This window comes from Gouania willdenowi, chromosome 4, assembly GCF_900634775.1.
Source record: "Gouania willdenowi chromosome 4, fGouWil2.1, whole genome shotgun sequence".
Taxonomy (NCBI): Eukaryota; Metazoa; Chordata; class Actinopteri; order Blenniiformes; family Gobiesocidae; genus Gouania; species Gouania willdenowi.
The window spans coordinates 7,345,113-7,357,302 of NC_041047.1; the positions used below are offsets into that span (position 1 = coordinate 7,345,113).

At 37.3% G+C, this 12,190-nt stretch overlaps 1 protein-coding gene across 3 annotated transcripts in view; it reads right to left on the bottom strand.

The window, feature by feature from the left end:
• kank4 (KN motif and ankyrin repeat domains 4) overlaps positions 1 to 12,190 on the bottom strand; it is a 90,196-nt gene that overhangs the window by 38,851 nt on the left and 39,155 nt on the right. For all 3 annotated transcript variants that reach the window (XM_028443823.1, XM_028443821.1, XM_028443822.1), the window contains exon 2: positions 11,661 to 11,730. The gene's annotated coding sequence lies outside the window, so the exon portion shown is untranslated. The remainder of the gene's footprint in view (positions 1 to 11,660; positions 11,731 to 12,190) is intronic.

Below are 12,190 nucleotides of genomic sequence, written 5' to 3' on the forward strand. Positions count from 1 at the left end.
CACCGGCTCACTATGTTAACGTGTGGATGCAGATAAATGAAAAAGTTGTCAGAAGTCCAGCCAACCTCCAATATCAGAGAAAATTAATGATGCCAAAATTAGTCACTGAAGATTTGTTTGCAACCTGCTTAGAATTAATTAAACATTCCTGGGAAAAGAGCATTAATCTGTACTACCTGTTACGACAGGTAGAAAAGGTAAAGAGGGGAGCGATGGAAGGACCATAACACAGCCTGGTTTAAAATACAGGAAAATCACAAAAAAAGTATAAGTAATGTCAACACTCCAAGATCTAAAACACACCTCATAAAAATGATGGCAGGCGGCGCTGTGAAATATGTGGCACCCCGGGACCCCACAAATGTGTACATTTGAAAGCGTCTGGCTGTGTGTACGTGTGAAAACACAAAAATATTCTGGCAGCTGTGTTTCCACAACTTAGAAACTCACAGCTCAGCATGGCAGCTCAGAGTCACAGAGGGAATTATTTCACATCGCTCAGAGTTGCACAGAAAAACAAGCCACTGTGTCCACTGATCAAAACTAGCTGATTTTATGCAACACGTGTCATACCAGTTAAGTCAGGCATGAGCAACAGGGGGTCGGGGGGGCCACATGCGGCCCTTAGACAAATTGTATTCATCCTCCCCAAAGTAAATGCATGAAATAATGACAGAAGTACATAAAATGACAGAAGAATACACAAAACAATGGCAAAAATATGCAAAATGACAAAAAGATACACAAAACAACAGAACACACACAAAAACGAAAATAAAAACACACAAAATTACACCAAAAATGCACAAGATGACTAAAAAATATATACACAATTAACAGAAATGTATACAAACTACAAAAAAACACAAAAATAACAGAAATATATACCAAGAAAAACAGAAAAGCACACAAATGACTCCCTAAACACAAAATGACAACACCAAAAAACCATATGCAGACAAAGTTTGTGCAGCCCCCTATAGTAAATGCATAAAATGATGACAGAAGTACACAAAATCACAGAAGAATACACAAAAAAAATCACAGAACAATACACAAAAAAACACAAAATGACAAAAAGATACAGAAAAACAACAGGACAAAAACAAACACACAAGTTGATGAGGTAAATATGCACAAATAACAGAAAAGCACAAAAACAACAAAAATACATATAAATAACAACAGAAAAGCACAAAACATACTTCAAAAAATGACAAGACCAAAAAACCACAACATGATCCCCAGAACACAGAAAACAATAAAACCACAAAAAATACGAGAAAATATTAATATTTAAAATGGCAAAAATAAAACACAAATCGACACAAACTTTGTTCTTTCCTGTATTGATCCTCAGATCTAAATGCTGACATCAATGTTGACAATGTGACCCTAAAGCTGCCCATGCTGAATTAAGTCATTTATTTATTGTTATTGCTTGTGATTGCTAATCAGCTTAAATACTCACCTCATTTAGTCAGTTTATTGTTTTTATTTCAGAGAACAGATTTTAAGCCAAATGTAGCAGCTTGCAGCAATTTATGCAGAAAAAACAGCATGTTTTCCATTATTGTTTCAATTCTTTTTGCTTTCCAATAATTTGAAGTCCTTTTAACACGAAACGTCAAACATAGATTGAACACCCTGTTAAAAACTCTAGTCCTTATATAGACTGGAACATTAGGAGGTGATCTCATTTTTAACTTTAGGAATGTACTCTGTTTTATCCCTTTGTTTTTACAGTTCTGTTTGCTCATTCCTTCAAGGTAATCAAACAAAGTGAAACACAGTGTAATAATAGGATCCCCCTGATAAAATACTCTTTGACGAGTGCTGTTAGTTGAACCACACAAAATAACAACACACTTACTCCAAAAAGCACAAAAAAAAAAAAAAAAAGCACAAAACAACAAACACACAAAATGACAAGAAAAACATGCTAAATCACAAGAAATCACAAAATGAATTAAAAAAAAAAAAAACACTCAAAACAACAACAAACACACAAAATAACTACAAAAATACACAAAGTGAGAACGAAAATAAACAATCACAAGAGAAATATGCAAAATCATAAGAAAACACAAAAATACAAGAAAAAGAATTACAAAATGAGTCCAAAAAAAAAAACCACAAAAAAATTACTGAAAAATATACAAAATAACAACAACAACACACAGAAACCTTTTCTTTTTAAATTTCCTGTATTAATTCTTACATTGGTCATTTTTCTAATCTAAATGCTGACATGAATGTTGATAACGTGTGCCTCGGATCAGACAAACACTTTTTTGTACCCGACTGCTCACAAAAACCAAAGGGACAACCATAGCACATTTTGTAGCCTCAATGGTGACTACTACTGCAAGCACTGTGTGTGTGTGTGTGTGTGTGTGCGTGCGTGCGTGAGTGAGTGAGTGGGTGGGTGCCTGCGTGTGTGTGTGTGTATTGCTGTGGCTGGTAGATATCCCGAGGAAGGCCAGGCACTGATAAGGCCTGCAGTCAGGAGGAAAAGTCTGTTTATACGTTAAAAGTGACGCCCACTGAAGTGACCACCACCACCTCATCGATCGGTGAAATGAAAGTAATCTGAAGTGTCTGGATCTGTGTGCAGGAGGAAAACAGAGAGAAACAAACCAACATACTGTATCTCTTATAGCCTGATTAGCTGATGTCCCTAAATGTATAAAGAAGAAGGACATCTGTTAGGAGTCAACAAAGCCAAGGCTGAAAAAACAATAGCAAACCCATAACATAATACGAGGTTGAGAGAAAAGTATTTGAGTCACAATGTATGTTAAAGATAAAATATGAGCTTCAATGTAGAATTATACACAGCTGAGTCACAGTTAGTGTGTCAGGTAGTGCTGTCAGGAGATTAAAAACAAAATTGTGTGATTAATTCATCATGTCTGTAATTAATTAATCTAATTAATCTCTTTTTTAATCGCACCTAAAAATTGCTGAGCAAACGCCCTCAGCTTGAGGTATTTTCATTTAAATGACATTATTGTGGCAGATCAAAACATTGATATACAGTATAACAAAGTGGCTTTATAAAGTCATTTATTGTTTGTTTTGAAGAGACTTTAACAGATGCAGGTATAGTTATTTACATTGATGTTACATTACATATTGATGTGTGCTTTAGTAGAAAATACAAATGAAAGAAAACATCATATGCAGTGCTATTTATCATAAACAATAAGAACACTTTTCTGACTCTGAACTTGTTGCTTTCTCTCTCCTTCAGATAATAATATTTATCCAGTGAGTTTGTTCATTTGTCAGTCATGGCGTACTCGCAGCATGTAGCAGTTAGCGCTGTCTGCGCTAGCTGTCCGTGCTAGCTGCTACACTGAGGTAGTAGCGAAGGCTGCAAAGTTCCGGTGGTAAGGCAACTCTTTCTTGCACAATTTGCACACAACTAGGTTTTAGTTTTCCATTTGATGTTTTTAAAAGCCAAAATTAACGCATACAAAGCTGAGCAGCTCGGCTGTTTGGAGTGAGTGCTAAAAAAAAATACCTATTATCTGCATTCTTTTTTTAAACGTGTTAATTTTTCCTGTAATTAACAATTGCAAATGAATGCATTAAAGTGACAGCCCTAATCTCACTTACAACATATTTATGCAATGATATAAATCTCCATTGGTGGAAATACGGATGCCAAAAATATCCCTTAGTTTTAATATTTAACACTTTTCACACATAAAACTGTTATTTTGCCACTTCCTGTGCACATTGTCTTCAACCAGCCCTTTCTTTAGATAGAAAACCTCATCTAACCTTAGCTCATCTGCATTAAATCAACGCTATCATTTTATTACTGTCCCTATAACTTGTCATGGTTTAAAACATCTCATTGTAATTTTTCCCATAAACAGTCAAAAATCCATCAAATAAATATTGTCTACTCCGCCTTTTTCATTCAAACCCAAACTAGCGACAAATTTTATGTTGACTTTCCTCTCGCTGCTGTTTTGTTACTTTTCTCACTTGAATTCATGCCTTATTTCACCCATAAAGGGGAACTAATATATACATTTTTATTGTTTAGGCATAATTATTTACAATTAAAAAATAGGGATTATTATTTTAAAAGGAGGACAAATGAGCATCCAGCAGGTCTGACAGGCCTTGAAAAGACAGGACTCTCACACAGGGTTTTTCTACCATGGGGTCATGACCCCATGTGGGGTTGCCTGGAATTTAAATGGGGTCACATGAAATGTCTGGTAATTGATACAAAAATAATTAAATAATATAATAATGGTTTTTTTTTTAGAAATTTTTTTTAAATTACAGCACAACACACAATTTTAAACAACTGTATTCTACACTTTCACTTTCTCAAACATAAATCGAGTTGAAATAAAATGCAGTATAAAGAAAAAAAGAAAGAGAAAAAGGATGAAAACAAATAAATAAATGACCCTGAAAAGGAGAAATATCTGAGCTTGCACATCTTATCACTTTGTGCATTAATCCTGGTTACTCTCTATTTGTTACACATCATAACAAACATGGTCAAACACGAATTATATGAAAACAAAACAACAACAACAACAAAAAGCCTTTGGGGGTCACCAGAAATCTGTGATATCAAAATGGGGTCACCATCCGCTTTAGCTGCAGCATTAATGATCTGCAATTCCAATATTATGTCATGCTTCAGTTATAAGAAACTAAAAAAGTCAAATGCATCAAAAAGTTCAAGAAAGCTTGAATAATACAGTAGATAAAATCTGAAGATGTGTAATGTTCATAAAGGGTTTTCCACAATCGCTACAGGGAGAGAGCGGTGCAAAAGAATGTGCAGAAAATCAGGAAAAAATAGATCACGCACATTGCCAAAGCTGACTCAGCATTCCCATAAACATAATGAAACGACAGGAGGAGGAATGTGAGACTTTAATCAGAGTGCGGTTAAAGTTTGGCTGCTTTTCCCAACAGGCTGACCTCTGCTGACCCGCCAAGGAAACACTGCACAAAGTAAACTACAGGCTCCAATATCACCAGCTATCAGCACGGCCAAGAGAGGCATTCAGACTGTTTGTACAATAGTAAAAAGATATATACAGTTGGATTTTTGAAGTTGGCTTTAAACTTTAAGTGTTTGTCAACTTAAATCTGCAGAGACCAGTACAGTCAGAGCTGAGAGCCAGGAGCACTTTGGTGAAAATTGCGTGCAAACTAATAAAACAAATAAAGTGTCTATTCGTACGGTTGTCGTACAGACAACCCTCGGTTCTATTGGTACTTTTACCAAAGTACACGTACGTAGCGTCTTAGGGTTAGGGTGTAACCTTATAGCACAACAATTTTTATGGTTAGGTTTACAGTTAGGTGTAGTCTTAGTCACGTGACCTAAACTGGCCAATGATGGGCGCTGCATACAGATAGAATGTCAGTATATTGATACGGCAACTGTACAGATAGCCACTGCCAAAAACAAAAGCGACAAAAGTACCAACCTCGGCTCCGTAGTGGAGTATAAAATGTTTCCTGTTTATATTTGTCCTAGAATAAACAATGTTCTTCATCAAAAAGGCGTTTAATGGGGATTTACATTAAAGCTGATATCCGGAGTTTCTGAGAAATCTCTGTTTATGGATCATTCTTTTGAAATGCGAAAAAATTCTTAACTAGTCTTTTACTATGGTCTACTGCCAGTGGTCATTCATATACATTAATGTATATAAGTCCCTCCATCATCCTATAGACCCCTATACAAATTGCAAATCACGCCGCAATAGCTGTTGGAGTAAGGAATTTGTTCGCAAGAATTAACATTAGAAATTATTCTCTGCTCTTTTCTGAAGTAACACTATGGCTGTTTTAAGCTTTTGCAAACCTCTGAACATTAATTTAAGTACAGTAAGACTAGTGAACAATAGAGAATGTGTTTTGCTTCTAGACGGTTTGGTTTCGTTTTGGAACAGAATGTGGGTTGTTAGCTAAACAACCAAATGGCTTCAACTAACACGAAACAAATACGGGTTCAAAAACCTTAACTAGAGGATAAACACCTTTTCAAAATGTAGTCATGAACGGCGGTTTTAAGGTTATAATGAAGATGATGAGCCTTATTTATAATGTTGATTCCTTCATGGCTTCAGTCTCCAGAGCAGAGTGAGTCTCAGTGTGAAAGTGAAATCACTCAGTGATCACCACTGGGAGGGTGGACCACTTTCTCTACAGGCACTTTGTTGAGTCTGACAGGAAGCTACACGGGGTCACGACCTTGTCTGAATAATTCCCAGGAAGCACTCCATACACCAGTGCCCAAAAAGAGAAAAAACTGGGGGGGGGGAGGGAGGGAGAATGATGCACTTTGGGTCGGAGGTGTGCCAATGCTAAAAGCGTTACATCTTTGAATGTGGTTGCTTTTCCTGGGGCAACATTCTATAGCGTTGTGATGTGATGTGAACACAATGAATGGTTCTTATGGGGAATGGTTTTCATACTGATACTACGTCATTGCATTTCCCCATAATTTTCATACTAAGAATGAAAGAAAGAAATCTTTACACTTCAAACTCAATGCCTTCAGACAGTGAACACATGTTGGGGGATTTGCACAAGGCAAACTAAGGTGGAAAGAAAACATCAATTTGGCGATATATTGCGATATTTAACCGCGTGATTATTGCATCGACCAAAAAAATTGGGCATAAACATATGTATAGCACGGTCATTACCTCACTCCTCAATACATTTTAGCTTGGAAGATGATTGCACTTTATTTTCATAAAACATACTGCACACTTTTTGAGATGTATGTGTTTACTTTTCTTAACAGAATCTGAATCTGTTTTAGAAATTCAATTTTGACAGTTTGATAAAAACAAAAAAAAAACAAAAACTTTTTTATATTGGTACTTGAATTACACTTAGTTATCATTTACTTGTTCTCGTAAGTAAAAAAAAAAATGAATTAAATTGTATTTCATACTATTTTGGACTGTAAAGGTGACATTCATATTTATTGATATTGCGAAATATCGCGATGTATCCCGCATTGTTTAGTATCAGGATATCGTATTATGACATGCAAATCGTGAGTCGTAAATAAAGGTGCCGCACCATTACATGTGAAAATATGTTATATTTTCTCTTCCATGAATATCAAGGTTTGCCTTTGTGCTCTTCCTGAGTCTCACGCCTGCTTTCTTATCACACCCCACACTCCTCAGCTGAAGCCTTTAAGTTAAACCACTCTGGAAGAGAAGAAGCAGCCAAAGGCAAACAATATTTGTTGTTTGCATTGTATGAGAGCCACAGCAGCTTATGGCTCGAAAACCATCAACGTTGCTGTGTCAGGGCTGAACATGCAGCTCTTCGTCCCAACACTTTCTCTCCAAGCTTTGGCCCAATTTTTCCCCATTATCTGCTCCACCACACGGAGCAGCAGAGCAAACACAGCAGTGTGGGCAGAATTAGAACAGAGTTAGGCAGTAAGATAAAGGACCGCAGTGAGAGAACGGGCCCAGCAGCTCAAGGCTTCCTTGATTTAGAACCAGATGTAGTTTCTTAAATACCCTTTGACCTTCTTGTACACATGTGAAACAGCTCTGTGACAAAAAATTACAATTCTGCACAGCATTTAGGACTTCATAAATAGATCTATCTACTGTGGCATCTGCTTAACAGTTTAAGAGTCACTGGTATAACAGGAGACCATTCATGTACGACAGAAACATGAAAAGTCAACACAAAAGGACTTGCAGAGATAAAGGAGGAGGCAGGTGGAGTCGCATCCCAAAAAACTGCATTTCTAAACAAAATCATATAACAAAAACACAAAACTTCAAATCTCTTCACCAAATATTGGCAGTTATCTGGATCAATGATCCTGATCATGGTGCCATGATCATTCACACTTTAAAGGTTTGGAAGCCATTTCTATCCCCATTTTTAACCTTACAGTAGATCCAAATGTATAGGCACAGCTATTTTTCTTTTAAATTTGCAATTTGAATCCTACCCTGATAACACTCAGTGGTGGAATCAAGGAACTAACCCGACATAACTGGGTTTCATTTAACAGATATTGGTCAACTACGAACCAAGATATGAATTTTGTAAGCTGATCTAGAATCAGTATATTGATTTGGATCTCCTCCAAAATGTAATAGAATGTTCCATGGCGCAAGATCTATCTTTGGTTAAAGATCTGTCAAAATCCATTAAAGGGGCAGTAGTGGCGCCACGAATAATAAAACTCACGGTTCGCATCGGATCACGGTTTTGAATCACGGATTGGATAATTTTTCGGATCAGCAAAAAAAAAAAAAGCAAAAGACAAGACAAATAACTTAGCTCCCCATTTATTGTGTAAAACACTTATTAATCATTAAATACAAATATTTAACTTGAGGTGTCAATCCAATGCTTAAATAAACATTTCAATCATATAAAAACCAATTAAAGTGCAATATAAGGCATGACACCATCCTTTAAACATGTCAATGTGCCCACATCATCAAAAAAGAATGAAAGAAGGAAAAGAAAGCAGACCTGAGCTTATAATTTCAAATTCTTACAATAGTCAAGGATGGCGATCCGGACAAGAGTCGATATTTATTTAATAAGAGCCTTAAAAGAAATGGATGGACGAAGGCATAAACATGACGACATTCACAGGATCTTATTACACGCACACACAGAGAGCTGTTTCTTTCTGTCTCTCTCTCCTTCCCTGTGTGTGTGTCTCTCTTCAACTCTCACGCAATCACACACAGATACATGACCAGGAGCACGAACCTCACATGTGCGGGTACGCTCGCTCTCAGTCACGCGCACACACACACATACACACACGGACATCGCAAACGGAAAAGGCTTCATCGAGGCATTACAAATGATGCGCGGATCTTTATAAAAGGTTTTGTTATTTTTCGTCAACCAATCCGTGGACCACGCGTGTGCCGAAATGTGAAGAGAGATACGTGCGGATCACAGTTCAATGATGATCCGTTGCACCACTAAGGAGCAGAATTATGAAAAAATCACTTTATAATGGTTTTGCTACAGTGATATGCGTTCCTTTAGCATCATTCAGAGGGCCAACGTTGAAAAAGTTCTGTTTCCTCCCTCCCTTGTTACTCCACATTTTGTAAGAAGTCAGCTCCAAACAGGCGAGTTGGAATTTTCTCATATTGTGACGTCACATCGCGGAAACTCCTCCTCCTGACAACCGTGGCTCCTCCTACCCTATAAGAATGTGAGCTCCTTCCTCTCAGACTGCCTCACAGGTAAAACAAACACTGGGGTTTATTGTAGAATATATGTTATACTTTATTGTCATATATGTAAAGCTACATACAAGAAATGTGTTCTCTGCATTTAACCCCTCCCTGATGAGCAGTGAGCAGCCACGGAGTAGTACCCGGAGCAATTCCATTTTTAATATCCGTTACATCACCTCATATCACCTTTGACATGATCTGATGTGTTTGTGACACAATGTGACGCAGTGGTAGGACAAAACAAATGATTATCACCTTAAATGTACTATTCCTGTGGTTAGGAGAGGTGAAAAGGAGAAGAAAGTGACTTTGCAGCGTAACACTCCGGTGAGTGTTTCAAACAGCTGACTGACTTCATTGCTGATGCAACACACACACACACACACACACTGAAGCAGCGCTGAGACGGACTCAATCACAATAGCCTCTTAAATAGCCGTGTGTTTTACTGTAATGTGCAGATTAGCTGAAAACAATAACAAGAGTGTGTGAACAGCAAAAGAAAATCGCTATATTGATCACTAATCACCTTCGTAACAGCGAGGCATGTAGTCTGCGTCTATAGACACGCCCACTCATACATATGCATGAAGGCCCCAAAAACAGCCTGTTTTTAGAAGCATCATTAAAGGGACTTTTCAGAGAGCTAAAACTCTAGAAAATAGGTGAGTTTGGGAAAATTAACCTTAAATTCTATATTGTTGGGGTTCTTAGAACAAATGGAGATGGGTGAAAAATAGCATAATACTGGACCTTTAAGTACTTTTGATGTAATCCTGCTAACAGACAAACAAATAAATAAATGCTAGTTAAAATATTGAATCAGAGGAAGTATTACTTTCCGACCAACTGAAAAAAAAGCCTACTGTATCAAAGAGTTGGCAATGTATATTTGAGAGTTCATGGATGATGTGAAATAGACTTTTGGAGATGCTTTACTGATTGATGTGCATGAGAAATGCTGTTCTCATTCTGATCACGTTCACGCGTTTGTTTTAATGAGCAAATGTTTTGCTTTCAGCTTTGTGAGCACTTTTCCATGAGTTTCTGGCCAAGCCTGCTGGGAAATGTAACTGCTTCATTTTTGTATTGACAGGCTTGCGGTTCGCTCTCTGCAGCTGTCAGAGCATCCATTGTTCAGTCAGTGAGTCTGTCATAAGCACTTGAGAGGGAGGAGGTGGTTTTAAATCAATGTAAACAAACAGAAAAGGTATCTTCAAAAGAATTCATAAATGATTAAACGAAAGAATTATTGACATTTAAGTTTTGAAAATCAGGGAAATTAAGCTGCACTCAAACAGGGACAGGTTTGAACACTATACAAACATCATTTAGGCTGTGTTCAAAATCGCATACTAACATACTACTCATACTAAGATTGATGTGGTGCGTTCATATTAGATAGTATGGTAATATAGAGTAAGTGAAAAATACCCGGATGTATACTATATCAAGACATTTTTTAAGTATGAACGGTGGGCACACTAGTCATACTCAACCACCCCATGACTCAATGTAAAGTCGTCCTGGGACAGGCTTCAAGCTACAAATCAAACATTCCTTTTCAAAACAAAAGCATCTCTTCTTGTCTTCCATTAGCTTTTTAACACTTTAGTCAATAGGGCTCTTGTTTTGAAGTTAACGGGAAGTTTTGTCAGTTGCACAATAGATTGTCTGAAAATCTCTGAAATATCACCATAAAATGTGTTTCTGTGAGTTTTATGGATTAAATGACCACATGTTGATTTTCTACTTGGTCACTTTCTAACTTTTAAAGGTGGAGAATCAACCAAGATATTTAGCCTCAGTGTGCTTCAGGTTTAGTTCAGTACGGTCATCATCCTAGTCATACTAATAGTATATAGTAGACGGTATATACTCATTGAGTGTGTAGTACGTTAGTATGTGATTTTGAACACAGCCATAGTGTTTATGACTGTCATCCCATTACGACAATGATGTACTGCTTTTCTTTACGTCATTACATCACAATAGGCCGTTCCAATATTTCACTCAACATTTTCGTCAGCAAACAGTGACAACAACCCTTCGTCCATTGATGTCCATGAATCAGATGTGTTTTTAGTCCGGTTTTTAGCATACCGCTACCATCATTAGCTTAGCTCAGAGATGAGCCAAGCTTACAGAGCTATCTATGGATGCTGGGCAATGAAGAGCTGCCCGTCTGTCTGTGAGCCGTGAATCAAACCCTTTCCTGGTCACCCGTCTAGTTAGAAACACATTTTTAACAACTGACATCTGCTTTGAAGTAACAATCAGCCACTTTTAATCACCGGCTTTACATCAAAATGTTACATGTTCATCCTTAATGATGGCACAGGAAACACTGCTGGACAGCAAGCCTGCTCCCATTAGTGGGTTTGATGTGCTGTTGATCCTTACCTCATTAACCAACGTCCACTTTCTCTCTTCACCGGACCATTTCTGCTTTGCCATGAGTGAAATCGGAAATCTGAAAATGAAAAGAAAAAAAACAAGATCGTTTCACACAGCGTGAAATATGATCATAGAAATACAGGAACGTTAACAGAGAGGGAAATTGGTTTTCCACTTGGGTGCCAAGGTAGCCATGATCACTTTTTCATTTTGCACTCCTGACAGAAACAAAGTCATCAGCAGGTGTTTATCATTCGTCTCAGCCTGGCCGTCTACCTCGCTGGGGCAGCGGTTTAGGACGGAAGGTGATGATTGATGAGCAATGAAGAATGAGAGCTCAGAAACACTAAATCATTGGGTAAGGGATGCACCAGAGAGAGACCGAATCCAAGTGCTTTAAATAACAGAAAAAAGCTTAGATAAATAAGAAAGTGTGGGAAAAAAAAAACATAAAAACTGTTTGTACATCCAAAAAGTAATGCATTTATCTCCATCTACTGTCTGAAAAAAGCACTTGACTAAAGATACAAATCACC